The sequence below is a fragment of the Topomyia yanbarensis genome, chromosome 2 (genome assembly GCF_030247195.1).
Source record: "Topomyia yanbarensis strain Yona2022 chromosome 2, ASM3024719v1, whole genome shotgun sequence".
NCBI lineage: Eukaryota > Metazoa > Arthropoda > Insecta > Diptera > Culicidae > Topomyia > Topomyia yanbarensis.
The window spans coordinates 180,031,873-180,048,123 of NC_080671.1; the positions used below are offsets into that span (position 1 = coordinate 180,031,873).

General features: G+C 38.0%; 1 protein-coding gene across 1 annotated transcript in view; it reads left to right on the forward strand.

Moving 5' to 3' along the window:
• LOC131682290 (hemicentin-1-like) overlaps window positions 1-16,251 on the forward strand; it is a 257,573-nt gene that overhangs the window by 126,956 nt on the left and 114,366 nt on the right. The window lies entirely within an intron of this gene.

Consider the following 16,251-nt stretch of genomic DNA (forward strand, 5'->3'; position numbering starts at 1 on the left):
GGGGGTGCCCAATCCAACAGCTTTGCGGAGACCAACGGTGTTCCCGAGGGATCTGTTCTCGCTGTAACACTGTTCCTGGTGGCCATGAATTCTTTGTTCGCCAACCTGCCGGCTGGAATGTATGTTTTCGTCTACGCTGATGACTAGGGTTACCATGACCGAAACACAGATTTCAATGTGGTATCCCTGCCGATGACATCGTGTTGGTCGCCATAGGAAGGACCATCGGGCAAACCCGTCGTAAACTTTAAGCTGCCGTAAGCGCGGTGAGCCGATGGGCGGTATAAGTCGGTTTTAACATGGCACCCGCAAAAAGCGTAATTACACACTGCTACAACAAAAATCACATTACAACAGGGAGGCCGATCCTGCTGGACGGGGCAGTCGTTCGCTATCGTAAGGAACCGAAGATCTGCGGGATAACCGTGGACCGTCGGCTCCCTTTCGCGCTACACTTCCTACGTATCAAAGCCGACTGTCGGAGCCGGTTACGACTAATTATACAATCAGCTCCCGCCACAAGCGCTGCAATCGATACACTGCATTGAACATTAGCCAGGCCCTAGGCCACAGCAAGATATTCTACGGGGTTGAGCTGACGTGTTGTAATATGGAAGGGCTCACCAACATTTTAGGCCCGCTATACCACGGAAAATTTCGCGCTGCCTCTGCTACCCAGCACGCCTGTTGAGGCGGCCTGCGTGGAAGCCGGGACTCTCTCCCTTCGTTTGGGCGACTGCGCTCGCTATAAGAGCATTGGGATTTTTAGAACGTACAGCCGGAGAAGACTGCTTCTTGGTACAGCCAGCTAACGAGATCCACTGGGAATACGCTGACATGGATCTTCCACCGATCGTCCGCTTACACCGAGTTTGTGACCGGACCTGGCACGTCCGCGGACCTAACCTGGACACAAGTGTGTCTGCAGAACTGAGGGCCGGCGCTTCTGGTAGTGAAGCCAGAATACAAACGTCTGATGGCGATGCGGTCGGCATAGGAGTAAGCAGAATAGGGGAAGGGCTCTCCTTCCGCCTACCAGCACAATGCTCGTTTTTTTCAGCGGAGGCGTCAGCTATCGCCCTCGCCATGGTCCAGAAACCGAAAGATACACCCGTCGTCTTGTCGTGATTCTCTGTCAGTCATCTCCGCCCTTGAGTCCGGAAAATCCCGCCACCCCTTCATCCAGGCTATCGAGGCCGAGTACGACCCACTTACAATAATCTTCTGGGTCCCCGGTCACTGCAGTATCGACGGTAACGAAAGGGCTGATCCCTTGGCGGCCAGAGGGAGACACGCCCGCCGACACCTCACCAGACTTGTCCCAGCTGTAGATATATTAGGCAAGTTGAAGCTAAGGATAGCCGAATGTTTCATGTATCATTGGCGCAGAAATACCGGACACCTTCAGCGCATCAAAGGCTCGCTCGACCGCTGGACAGATCGGACCGACAGAACAGAACAATGAGTATTGTCGCGACTCAGAGTTGGGCATACAAAAATCTCCCATGCCCACACCGTATCGCGTGTCCCTCCACCAACATGTGTTACATGCGGAGCCCGAACCACGGTGGAACATATTTTAGTGAACTGTCTGGAATACGGTGACCTCCGACAACACTATAAGCACTATAGAGGAAGTGCTACTATATTTTCTTAAGAATGCGGAACTTTTTGACCTTCTCCAAGGAATCAACCCTACCGTTTCTCCAGAAAAAAATACAAAGCAACCATACCTATAAAACAAAACAGTGACTTGTACATGTATATTAGAGTGACAGGAAAAAAATTACCCTTATCGGCCCATGCCTGAGTCGATTCCTAGTTCCACCAGGAGTACTTGTACCAAATTTGAAGCAAATCGGACAAGTCTAGCTACCGGACCAACGTGCCCGAAGTTTGTATGGGATTTTTGGACAATTTACATGGAGAAAACCCACTAACTCGCATTTTCGCCGCGAGGTGGCACTATATGCATCGTATTATCACTGTAAGTGAAAATAAGAAAGAGAATTTAATTGCTTACAAATTTGTTGAAGACTACTAGTCAATCCGGCTTTGGTAAAAGAAGTTATTAAACTTTTAACGAAGTGATGTCTGAGTCAGTTTTGCATGGGGCCTAGCAGTGCATGATTGTGGCTCAGTACTTGATTCGCACGAACAAAACATTTTTGTGAAATAATGGTTAGGTTTAGGTCAATAGTATGTTCGGAAGATCTATAGTAAGTAATACGAGTCATGTTTTGGTTAGAAAAATTTAGTTCCACATTTTACCGCATAGAGGGCGCCAACACTAACTTTTTAACGGAAAGAGATAGAGATTAAGTGTCTTCCACAAAGTTGTAGAGCAAGCATTTTTAAATAATTCTTCCGAATATCTCGATATTCTATCTCACTCCTATGAAAAGTTAGTGTAGGCGCCCTCTATGCGGTTACACGTGGAACTAAAATTTTCTAACCAAAACATAACTCGTATTATGTACTACAATTCTTGTGAATACACTATTCAGCTAAATGTAACCATTATGTCACAAAAATGTATAGTTGGTGGTAATCGAGTACCGATCCACAACTATGCGCTGCTAGGCCCCATGCAAAACTGACTCAGACATCACTTCGTTAAAAGTTTAATAACTTCTTTTACCAAAGCCGGATTGACTAACAGTCTTCGACAAAGTTGTAGGCAATGAAATTATTTTTCTTATTTTCACTTACAGTGATAATACGATGCATATAGTGCCACCTAGCGGCGAAAATGCGAGTTAGTAGGTTTTCTCCATGTAAATTGTCGAAAAATCCCATACAAACTTCAGGCACGTTGGTCCGGTAGCTAGACTTGTCCGATTTGCTTCAAATTTGGAGCAAGTACTCCTGGTGGGACTAGGAATCGACTGAGGGGTGGGCCGATTGAGTTTTCAAAAATTCGTTTTTTTTCTGGGCACTCTAACGTATATAATACGATGTTACTTATCATATTTCTTTATTTCTCGCAAGGCGAATGACTTGTGAGAGATTTTTCAAACTAAAAAAAAAGATTCAAGATCCAGTAGATGCTTTATAATTTATTCCAAAAAAACTGCTCAATTTTAGGCCTCGCGAGTAAAAGACTCCTTAAATTATGACACCTTATAAACAAGCTTGTTGAATTGTTATTTTTTGATCATTTTTTTACATTTGGACCTAAGTTAAAACCTTATTTAAGAATTTTTGATGGTATCCAACGGGGAAAGGAAAAAAAGGTCGAAATGATGAGTTAAACGGAAGCAATTATGTAATAAAATAACCCCAGTGGCAGGATTAGTATCTGCAACCCTTGAGACTCTGATAATTTTTTTTCATATAATTGGTTACGGTTTATTCCCCATTTCCCATTCTCATGCGCAAAATGGTTATAATCCAATATTGAAAATTGCCTATTCCAAATAAAAGCGCATTAAAAATGCGAGAAAATTAGAACATGATAAAAAACAAACTCTCTCGATAAGCTTCAACCATGCATATGTACATAATTATTAACAGATAATATAACTTCGCTATCATTATAACCAATTTCAACTTTTGTGAATATGTCGAGATGTAGCAGTTGAAGCTACGTGTCTAGGTATATTTGCATACAAAAAAAAAACAATTAGGTTTTACACCAACCGACATAACCCCACAAAATGAGCCGGATGAACTTCGTTTGACAATACTCGGTGGTTTGTTTATATGGAAGTTACGTGAGTTAGAATATAACAGATGAGCACCCGTTCCACTCGCACTCACGCAACTGACAAAGTAAACAAACCAGCGAGAATTGTCAAACATGAATTTCATTCATTATGAGTTCATTGGAGTCGTCATTTTGTAGAACTCTATTGAATTTTTTACGGTGACGTCACAAATGAACTGAGTGTTCATTTTTGACAGTTCGCTTGTACTGTTTACATGGACTTAGAAAAATTCTTTACGATTTCCTTCGAGCGAATCTAGTCGTCCACAAATTTTTCTAAGTCCATGTAAACAGTACAAGCGAACTGTCAAGAAAAGTGTGGTTAACTGTGTCCAATGCACTGGATACTAAGCTGTGGCAATGCTGTATTGCTCTCTCGTTCAATTTCTGTAAATTTATTACGTAATAAAGTTCAACTCCATATATTTTCCATATATCTGCTGTCCACGTGCTTTACAGAGATCGAACGAGAGAGCAATAGCATTGCCACTCCTTAGTATCAACCACATTGAACTGTGTCAGTAAAGAACCTAATATCCGAATGGATTCTGATAAAAACTTTTCAAACAATTGGATACCAGTTGGCCATGATTGGTTTCTTCTGCTGGCAGGATGATATAAAAAAACACTCTTAAACATGAGGTGGCTTCAGCATGCTTAACCTTGCCGAGTACTTCAATGTTGAGCTCATCTTGCAAAAACATCTCGAGGGATTTTGTTTTTTACATGATTCGCCATCGAAGCCATTAGTATTTCACTGCCTGACGGAGTTGATTGTTTAACTTTCCATTACACTTTCGATTTTATTACGATGGCTGCGATCGCAATGTTGACATTTGAGCCGCTTGCCAAATGGATTCGTCATAAGTGTGATTGTCCTCTGCCAAGTAATGCTCGAAATTGCGTTGTCTGGTGAAAGGACAGAAACCATACGACAGCACGGCCAATTAAGGTCCAGGTGAATACCGGCTACAATCGTCTTCTACACAATGACCTCAATGAGAGTAATTTGGTAGCTTGCTGTCGCATGCTGTCAGCTTCTCGCCACGGCAGCGGCTAAATTGTTTCGAAAATGCTTACCGCTCTCCACATTCCTACTCACAGCAATACAGTAGCGTATCACGGTGCGGGGACAAGGTACAAAACACCCTACTGCGTGTATTTCGAACGAACATAGTGACTATATTGAGAAAGGCAAACAGAAACAGGAATGCTTTGGATTTAAACCGGCAATGCCTGACAACTGTCGACAAATTTAATATCAAGCATCTCCTTTAAAGCTTTGTTAACATTCGCACGCATAGTAAAGAGCTATAACGAACGGAACACATTAAATGCGTTGATCTGTTTTGGATTCATCGAACCGTGACGTGATTTCTCATTGCCTCCATCGACGGAATATCACGTGTGTACTATAATTTATTTAATCCCAAAAAGGGGTTAAGTAGAACCTGATGCTTGTATTGTGCTGGTTGATTTGTTAGTTTACCTAATTACACCTCGAGTGGAATTCCTATGGTTAAGGACAACTTGCCTAAATACTTAAGGGTAATTAAAAAAATTTCTCAAGATAAAATAAAGACCATAATTATCCGGGAGATTGTCAGAGTTCTCGCTTATTTTAGATCATCTCTTCCAGAGTCTGCGCTTCCTTGGCACGCACTTTCTGTCCACGGTATGTCACAACGTGTTCCACATTCTAATCATCCCGCGGGCTTCGCTGCGCAAAAAGCTCACCCTGAACAAGTAACAACTCGCCGCGCAATGTTAATGTTTCAAATTAAAAAATAAAGATTTCCACCTTTCGTCCTTTTCGATGCGGTCGTTGGTCGTGGCATTCCGGCTCCAATGGCTTCTTAGCAATGGCTCACACGACATGGCACGGCACATTTCTTGTAGCAACAATTATGAGAATTATTATTTCTCATCATTTCACCCTACCCCGCCAACACCGTTCGCGCCCTCACCCTCGCCCGGGTAGTCACGCGTTGATGGGCTACGTAACGCAATCGAGGGAAGAAGTCGGAAGGGTCGTGCCGGTGGGAATCCGAAGAAACGATTTCTCAGCACAGCACCCACCTGTAAGTAACGGAAGGCCGACAGTGCAGTGGCAAGGAAACATACGAGCACTAGAACGCACGAGATAAACCGAGGCAAAGTTAATTTTCCGTAAGAACAATTATGGCATTGTGGAAATATTGTGTAAGAAAACATGCCAACGTCGGTGGTGACGACGACGATGTGAATGGGTTGTAAGTCGTGCTGTGTTTTTTGTGGAGTGAGAAAATGCCCGAGTAAAAATAGGTTACTTTGGAAGTAGTTACATATGCTTTGTGGCATAGTAAATAAGAGTTTTTGAAGCTCTTTCGAAGCAATTGATTTTCACAATACGGTAAAATTTCGACAATTTGTAAAATGGTTGTTGGGTTCATTCAATGCATCACAAATGATGTAAATGGTTACACATATTTTGATTAGATAATTCGTGGGGTGAGCCATTAGACCACCCGTTTGAAACGATGATTGATATGGAGAGTAGAACTACCAACTTATTTTTGCTAACATATCGGGGTTAGAAAACTCTTCTGCCAAACCTACTATTATAATCTCCGGTATTAAACAAAGTCTCAAGCACGCCGCGAAACTCGCATAATCGTCTTCGCTTAAAAAAAATCATTAGAACGAACGATTCGTCTAACGTACGGCAGATAATGGAAAGAATGTTAGTCCGATGCTTGTTATTGCTAGAGGTCGTAAATACTGGAGCAAACTCATTGCATCATTGGCACACCAGACGACTTATTAAGTACCTACAAACGTTTTAGAAATATCGGAATAGCGAGAAAATTTGCAGAAAGGTACTTAATTCAAATCTTGTTTTTGTAGAACACAAATTACACCTATTACATCCTTGTAGTCATCATCTTCTTGCTTTTTGTCGTTCACGTCAATGTCATCATCGTTAAAGTTATCTTAGTACTCGCGATCAGATGTTCTTCTTTGCCTTCTGCTCTTACGGGTAATGAGTGTAAACTCTCCCTCATTGGAATTGGCTTCCTCGCTGATATGGGCTGGTTATTGATTTGGGGGTACTGGACTTTTGACCTGTGCAGCTGCAACGTATTTAACAACCGTTTGCGGTTCGGATGACGGAAATGAAAAAACGACTTGTTCCATTTTCATCACCAGAAAATATTGCATCTCGCGCAGAGTTTGAAGCCAACGCGGTATCATTATTTTAGAGATAATGCACACTAGATTGAGAAGCTAGTGCACTGAGTGCACTCTGCTCCAAAATCGAAATCGTCTTAAGACACCAGCGGCTGCTCGTTCAGTTGGCCATAAGCGCGAGGGTTTATTAAAAACTCACAGATTCGCGGTCTCCAACTAATGACCCGTCGCTGCCAAGCATTCCCAAAGCCGCTCCATGTTCTGTCTGCTCACCGCTTCAGTAGTAGATGTTTACTTATTACAGCTCTTGAGTACGCAGGGCGGCTTTCGCAGATTGCAAGTACTGACATTTCAATCCGTTTCTGTTAAATATTACCGAGCCTTAATATATAATGTTTTTGTCATTGAAATGTATGAAGAAAATTAGAAAAAATCGTAAAACTAAACAATCAATTCAATCAAAAAGAGAAAAAAAATCTGCTCAATCTACAAAATCAAGACAGTGCACAGCCACCCGTCGACTGAGTTCATGAAAATTAAGAACATAAAAAAGTCAATAAAAATGAAGACATAAAAAATCAGGAATACTAGAAAATTGAAATCATAAAGGAAGTTCGAAAATTTATGATATCAAAACAGTTTAAAAAAGTAAAAAAAAAATCAAAAAGATAAAAAAGTCAAAGTCAAGTCAATCGAGAAAACCTAGAAAGTCAAGACAATGCAGAAAAAAAATAATATCTACGAATTAATGAAAATTTAAAAAATATTGCGAATATAAGAAAGTCATTAAAATCTTAAAAATCAAGCATATCGAGAAAATCTTGTAAATGATATCTTGAAGCAAGACAACGTTAAAATGATTAAAATGAAAAAATGAAGACAAATTAGGAACAAAAAAGCAGGAAAACATAACAAATAAGGGGCTACACCTTTTCGAAAAAAAAATTGAAGGAACTTAGAATTTTTCAAAGATATGTAGGAATGATTTTATTACATTGAAGTCATAGTTTTTTTTAATATTTAGCATATTTTTCAGTGAAAAAACCAGTTTATGAAAAATATTAACGATTGACGGTGTTATGTTTTTATCCCCAAAATCTCTTTTTAAGATGTTTGGGGAGATCACGATGAAAGTTCAGCAGATCAACTAAAATCCTAAAACTAAAAAAAATCATTAGTATAGGATCGTATACCTTACGATTAGTTTAATAAAAAAATATTTCTGCATACGAGAACTTGTTTCCCAAAAAATCTAAGCTTTGATCTCTAAAAATTGTATTATAAAATTCTTAACAGTTATGTGTCCAACAAAAAAACACTGTGGCTTTTTTTACCCGATTTGCACACTTTTAGATGCTTTGGATTTGGGAACTCGTCCACTTTTTGATTCTGTAAAATTGAACCGGATGAATGGATCTGGTTCTTGGTAATCCGGATTTTCCGGAATAATGTTCCAGTACTAGGGTATGATTTGTAAATTTTAATAATGTCCTAGCAATATGAGTATCAAAACTCTTCAAATTGTCTCGGAAGTCTGTAATTTAATGTTACGTGACCCTACGGCGATTTGAAGAATGGACTTGGACTGGAATAGATACTCACGGCCCTACGGGACCTTGCTCCGGAATGTCCGTTCCGGAGTCAAATCACTAAATGGTTCCAAAATTACGAGATACAGCCTACTGATGCAATTCCAAGAATTTTGATACTCATGTTGCTAGTATTCCATTGAAATTCATAAATAGTGTCCCAGCATTGGAACCTGCTTCCGCATATCCGGATTCTCGGCAACCGAATGAAGTAACCCAATTCATTTTTACCAAATCTAAAAGTGTATGAGTTTCCGAATCCAAAACACCCAAAACTATCAAAATCGGTTGGAAATTACCTTAGTTATTGGTATTGCAGTTTTGTGGGTACCCGGGTACCCACGTCGGCCTGCTACGTAATAAAAAAAATCAGGAGCCCCTCCTCACTACCCCCTTACTATATCAACAATATTATTAACCCAAAAGCTTGACTTAGTGAAGTTCTAAGATGTCACAAAGTTTCAATTTCCAGCTATGTATAAAACATGGGAATTTCATTAATTGAAACCTAAAAAGGTACCCGGGTACCGCGTCGGACACATAACGGTTAGTTACTAAATCAAAATTTACGCATAAAAAGCAGTTGTTAAGGTACGTGAAAAATTTATTACGAGCAATTTAGGAAAAATAAAGAAGATCAGTTGAACAGTTTTTCGGCAATCGTGAGCACGGAAAAGTCATTTTAGGAAAATAAGCTTTTTGAAAAAAATCGAATTTACAGTTTCAAGTCACCACTACTCTTGGTAGACGAGGCATGGTTCAAAGCGTTTTAACTCTCAGTCTATTGCACGGATCTCTATGAGAATGCCACGAAATTATCCCCAAGAGTTGCACATTCAAATAGAGCAAAAAAATTGTTTTCGATTTTTTGGAAATAATAAAGGTACGCAACGTCTTAAGAAAATAGAAAAAAATTATAAAGTTAAGAAAATCAAATAAAATTGAAGAAATGCTAGAATAAAAAAATATTAAGAGGGTCCAGAAAATTAGTAAAATCAACGAAGGAAATTAATGTTTTTTAGAGAACAAGATAACAAAAATTGACGAAATCAAGAAAATATAAAAAAAGAAAAACATGCAAATCAAACAAAAACCATAGAAAAACTATAAAATCTAGAAAGCCCAGAAAATGAATGAAATTAATTGAGAGAATTGGGAAAGTTAAAAAAAAGTTAATAAAAAATTGAGAAAATCGAAAGAATTTACAAACTCAAAAATGTCTTCAAGATTGAAAGAGTCAAATGTAACTAGAACTTTGGAAAAATCCAGAACAACTCAAGAAAAATAATGACACTCAGGTAAATCTTAAAAAATAAAAACAATTCAGCAAAAAATATTTTAATTTTAAAGAAGATTAAAAGATTTTAAGAAATAACAAAATCTACACAATTTGTAGAAGATCAAGCAAATCGTGACAATGTTAAAAATTAAAAATTCTGCTAATTTAGCAATTCTTAGGATAACGAGCAAACTGGAAATAAACAAAATATTTCAAAACGCAAGATAATTAAGAAAATATAAAAAATTGAAAAAGCCTAGAAATTTAAATAAAACCAAGAAAAACTATAAAATGAAAAGAATAGAAAAATCGAGAAAGTCCAGAAAATGAATGAAGGAATATAGAAAAATTAGAAAAAATCAACATGATGAAAAAATTGCAAATATTGAAAGTATAAAAATCCAAGAATGTCTTCAAACGCAAGAATATCAAGCAAATCAATTTTTTTTTAAAAATTGAAGCGATGCTGCGATAATTAAGTATTTTTTTTGAAAATTGAGAACATCATAGAAATCAAGAATGTTGACAAAAACTAGAATACAAAAAATCCACAAACAGAAGAAAACCAAGGAAATATAAAATAGAAAAGTCTGAAAAAGCAATAAAACTTAGAAAATGAATCTTTGTTCCAAGTTTTATACTTCGTCTTTATTTTTAGTTAGAAAATAAATTTGAATTATGTTGAAAAAACAAGTAAATTTGAAAAATCTAGAAAACCATAAAAGTCGGAATATTAGCAATATTTCAAATAAATAAAAAAAATCGGTAAAAAGAATCTAAAAAATCTGGACAATCAAGAAATTCAGAGAAGTGTAGAAAATAAAATATAAACTAGACTCAATGAAATAAAATTTTTAGGAAAAAGAATCACGAAAATCTCGTTAATCAAAAAAACTTAAAATTAAGAACATCAAGGAAGTGTAGAAAATAAAATGTAAATTAGCAAACAATTAAAATAAAGTAAATAACGTAAGGTAGTATAGTTGAAGAAATTAAGAAAATCCATGAAAAATTAAAAAAAATAAACAAGTGAAATGGTTAGAAAAACTAAGAAAATCAAAACAATAAAAAGAGGTGAGAAATCAATGAAATAAGCAACTCGCAAAAGTCATCCATAAAGTCAAGAAAATGCAGCGACGAAAAAATCACAACATCTAAAAAAATTTAAGAGAATTGCAAAGTTTTTAGAAATTGAGACATTTAAGAAAATCTTTTAAATCGAGAATATCCAGAAAATCTTGAATGAGAAGATAAATAATGTAAAAAAAGAAAATATAAGAAATAGGAAACAAGACAAAATATAAATATCAACAGTAAAAGAAGAAGTCAAGGTAGGGGTGGGTGTGGCGTAGTTGGTAAATCGATTGCCTTGTACGCAGCGCACCTGGGTTCGATTCCCGACCCCGCACATAGGGTTAGAAATTTTTCATAAGAGATTTTTCTAACCCGAAGAGGCGAATGACCTTAAGGTTAAAACCTCTATAATCAAAATAAAAAAAAAAGAAGTCAAGGCGATTAAAAAAATGTAAGAAACAGAAAATTAAGAAAAGTATAATAATTTTTTTTTGTTGCAGACGAACTACTGCGAACAGTATTGAGAACTATTGTGGTAGAATAAATAAATTAGGAGAGAGTCTGAAAAATTAATAAAATCAATGAAAGAATTCAAGACAATTCAAAAATTAAGGTAAAAAATAGAAAACTACAATCAACAGAAAATCGTAAATATTAAGAAAATCAAGACAGTGCTAAAACTAAAATAGTAAGAAAATGAAGAAACTTCTGGGAAATGTCTACAAAATCGAGCAAATCAATAAAATAATAATATTTAAATAATAGAGAAGATTGAAAAATGGTAAACAAAACATGGAAGTAAAGATGATCGTGGAAAAGGAAAATATCAATAAAATTTTGAAATAAAGGAAATCAAGACAAAACAACATAAAAATCAGGAAAATTTTTAGGAATTTCAACAAAACAAAAAGAAAAACGCAACAAATTAAAAAAGAAAAAAAAACAACTAAAGGTAATCAAAAAAGGAAAGAAATAAGAGAATCAAGACATTCGAATTGAAATCAAGAAACGTTATAAAATGATAAAAAGAAAATCATTTTAACCCAGAACATTAATAAAATCAATGGAGAAAATTAGAAAATTAAGAAAATTATGACAATGACAAAATTTAGATGGTCATAAAAATATAAAAAATCAAGACTGTCTGCAAATTTGAGAAAATAAAGCAAGTTAAGAAAATGTAGAAAAAATGCAACCAAATTAAGAAAATTCGAAAAACACTAAAGTAAAAATATAAAAGTCGAAAAGATTTAAAAATTTTAGCGAAACTTTGGAAATTTGGTGATAACCACATATTACCGGTTTACCTTATATTTTTCTAACTATACTTTGCAATGCTTTTCTATTGGGGAGGATATCTTATTAAGAATTTGGTGAAACAATTAAAGTCGAGTCAATTTACCACACTAAACAAATCACGGCGCAAACAAAATTGAACCACTGTTGCCTCTTCCACTGAAACGATCAAAGTAGTTTATTGGGCTCTGGGAATCCTCAGAATAACCGCGATTTGGAGATCTTCGTCAGCGGATCTGACGCAATTTCCGCGAAGTGGACAATAGCGACATTTCTAATATCTCATTTCTGCGGACGGCTTCTATCATGCACGGCTGCTACCTATTCAAACATTAGAGTGAAACAAAACGCTCTCCCATCAGTGCAAATATTCGTGAAATTGACCAAGGGTCGATGGCCTCTTTCGGCAGCCCAATCCCTCCCCTCACCGGAGGCATCGCTAGACCAGCAAATTAGTAATGGGCAGTTGCGAAGAACTGCGGGAACTGATCAAGTTCGTATTATAGCAAGTCTCTTGATGCAGTCTCTCTCGCGCTACCGCAGCAACTCGATTTTGCGAACATTTCTCCATGGTTTAAATTAATGATATGGATACCATGCATAATAAACAATTAAGAAAAAATAACAATTTACGCATACGTACTAATATTTACAAATCTATATACATTTAATTATTTACAATTAACGTACTCGTTACAATACATGTGGATATACGGAGCATTCATCTGTTACTAGCAGTAACATGTATCGGACTAACATTCCTTCGTACCTCGGATGATCGGCATTCTGACGTGGCCGGCGTCGGTATTGAATAGCACGTAGGGATTATTATAGATTGCACAGTGTAGAACCAAATGTTATACCCGAACGTGTTGCTTGCAGTGAACATTTTGCATTCGCAATCCATCCTCGTCAACAACAGAATAACAACCACGAGCGATCACTTAATCTTATGTTTGTGGCCGAGTATTTCGTCGAATGTTCCCTCCTGTATCTTATCTGACATTTTCGGAACTGTCTGCGATGTCGAATCTCGTGATGGGGGTGTCATCTTCAAAATATGCCTCCTACAGCAGCCTGTTCCAGGAATGACGTTGTTTCGAACTAATCCTAACATAGCAAACAGGCGGTCTTCTTACAAGATGCAACCCTACAATCGGAGGTCCAATTAAAAAGTAGTTCAGTTCCGGTTAGAAAAATCATCCAGTAAAACGCGCCTTCAACTCGTACGGTGACTTAAATGAAAAGCAAATAAGTCGCATAAATTGACTTTTTACATCGTTCAGCGTTTTTATTTTCTTGAGATGCATGTTTATTACCAATTGTTTGGCACGCATATGGTACATTGGAAGCATCTTATATAACTTAACTATCATTTATAAATGCATGTATAATGCGAGTATAATAATTTACGATATAGGTACGTGTAAATTGGTTGTCTGCGCATGGTCATACCTTCTTTATGGATTGTTATGAGACTTTAAGACATAAACCCGCTTCGACACTTGTTTCGCAATATTAATTTTCAGTGTGTCAGTAAACTGCACTCAGTCTGTGTTCATATGAAAACCTTAGCCAATTTATCTTTGAAGCCATCATTCTTGATAGATTCATCTGACTAAGAAAAAAATTTAATCTGATCGCCTGCTTCGTTCTGCCAGAGGTAACATTTTCTTCGGGTTACCACGGATCCACCGCCTAATAATGTCCCTCCAATGAAGGTTTGGGCAACAGGTGAATTAGCAACCAATACCAACCTGAGATTTTTATTAAAAAGACATTTGCAGTATAATACTTCCCACTTGAAATCCGACAACAAAACGCTCTGCTCGTTTGAATACGTCAAATTTACCTTGTCCATACTTTTTTCCGAGAGGGACTCTCGTTCTCATCACCTCTTACGTACTTTGCAGGGAACTAATAATGGGCGAGCTATTTGCGCAGACTGCGGAACGGATGGCTGGTTGGTTGGACCTACAATGTTTCACGCTGACAATCACCTAGAAGATGGTGATGGGACCCCTTGGCCCTGGAAAAAAAAATTTAACGTAACGTCTTTCTTCCCTACGTTCCCTTCAACCGCGACCGCAGCGTACCTCATCCCTCGCACTACCGCACGACTTCCACTGTTGCTGCTACCGCCAGTGATGATGGTGATGGTGACGCTTGCGACTCGCACCCATTAACTGTTTGTTGTTGTAACAATTATATTTCATTTCCGTGTAAAGCAATTATGAGCATTTCTACCTGACTTTTGTAGCTGCTGACCGTGACTGGCTTGAAGTTGACAGTTAGAAGTGCACAGAGAAGTAGAAAGGTAGGAGTTCAAACGCATCCTGTGTGACGTGAAGCATGCTATGGGGTTGCGGCTGGTCCCTTGGGTAATCTATGATGATTAGAATTTGGAGAAGTTTCTGTAATTCTAAGATGATTTGTTGCTCTTTTGTGCACTATTACGCACTGTTAGGCGATTTGATTTGTTTGAACAATGTTCAATTATCTTTAATTCTGGTAATTTTACAGGTGAATCAGTAACCATCAAGTCACCAACCCCCCCGAAAAACCAACACTATTATGCATCGGCATGGGAAGAACTAAGAAGGTGCCAAATTGTTACGAATCGCCGCTGCGCCCTCAACCGTAGCATGATTTCAAACAATCGAAACATGCCGTTCCGTTGGCCAAAGTTTGTGTGTTTTTATTTTATTTTCCTCCTTACGACAGCTACATGCCACTTTAAACCTTCCTCTGTGTGCCGAAGTTTCATTATCAGCAGGGCTTAAGCTGGTGCTATAGGTATCTTTGCCGTTCCTGACCGTTGCACCCGCTTCGATGATGGTAGTGGTGGTGGTGATTGTCATAACCAGTGCAGTAGTTGTTTCGCTTTCTTCCTGAACGGGTCCCCCTAAAAACTAACTTCTTCTAATCCGTTCCGAAGTAGGTGCGTAGGTGTCGGTTGGGTGGAAAAGTCACGGTCTACAAGAAGCGACGAACAACAATAACCCTATACATATTCGAGAATGATATATACTACGTTTGCCGTATATAAGTTTGAAGTGAAAATTCCTTCTCACTGTTCGGTTGGAATAGTTTCCCCCTTCGCAGGCATAGTAAAGCTTTGAGTTAGTCAGAAGGAAATGCAAGTACCTATCTACCAGCAGCACAACTACTTCCGGTTTATGGTCGGCCAGCGGGCGGCTTGTGTAACGGAATGTGCTTTTATTGGTGGTGATGATTTAGCGTTCTTATGTTGCTGTTGGGACATTGTTTTAATTGGCGATCTACTGGAAGGATGCAATTGAAGCTTCCTGAGTTAGGAAATTAATTTTATGGCAGTGCATAAATCACGTGACATTTCCTGGAGGTATTCTGGCGACAGGGTTCGTTGGGTTATTGGTACAGAATTTCTATTTGGTTTGTTAAGAGATTTTGTGAGGATATGACATCCGAAATATATGGTTAGTGCAATAAACCTTTCCATACAAGGCTGCCGATATGAAAAAAATGGCGCTGACGCATGAATTAGCCATAGACACAGACTACTCGTAGGTCGGAAAGTGGGAAGCGTATTTGACTTGACCTCTGCACAACCTAATTTATACTGCTGTCTACTTGCCCATGGAGCATTATCAAAGTATCACTTCGTTGGGAGATGAATTTGGCTTTTCGCACTTAATCACTTTTGTTTTTATTTTTGTCGCTATTTACTTGGAGCCTTGCTTTAGCCATTTGAGTCCTCGTCATTTGACGCAAAATTATTGTGGATAATTGTGGCCAATTGAAACTGTCTAATAGAATAAGTAGTACCGAGAACAGGCTTCCAATTTTGAGTGTTCTGCATTTGTGCTTTATAATATTGCAGGGGTTTGCAATCTCGGCTCAGTAATGCCACAACGTTTGGTCCTTTCTTACATTATATCAGTATTAAATCGGAATATTCGATTTAACGTCTCTTAAAGACTGCCCTATATGCAGATGTAAAGCAGATATAAGGCTACGTTTTAATGGATATTGGTTATTTGGAATGTCTGCCTCCTCGCGCTACTGTCTAGGCATTGAAATCTCCCACGGTTTTCTTCCAATTAACTCTCCGATAAGTCCATTTTCTGCACAGATCAGATCTGTCTGGGCAT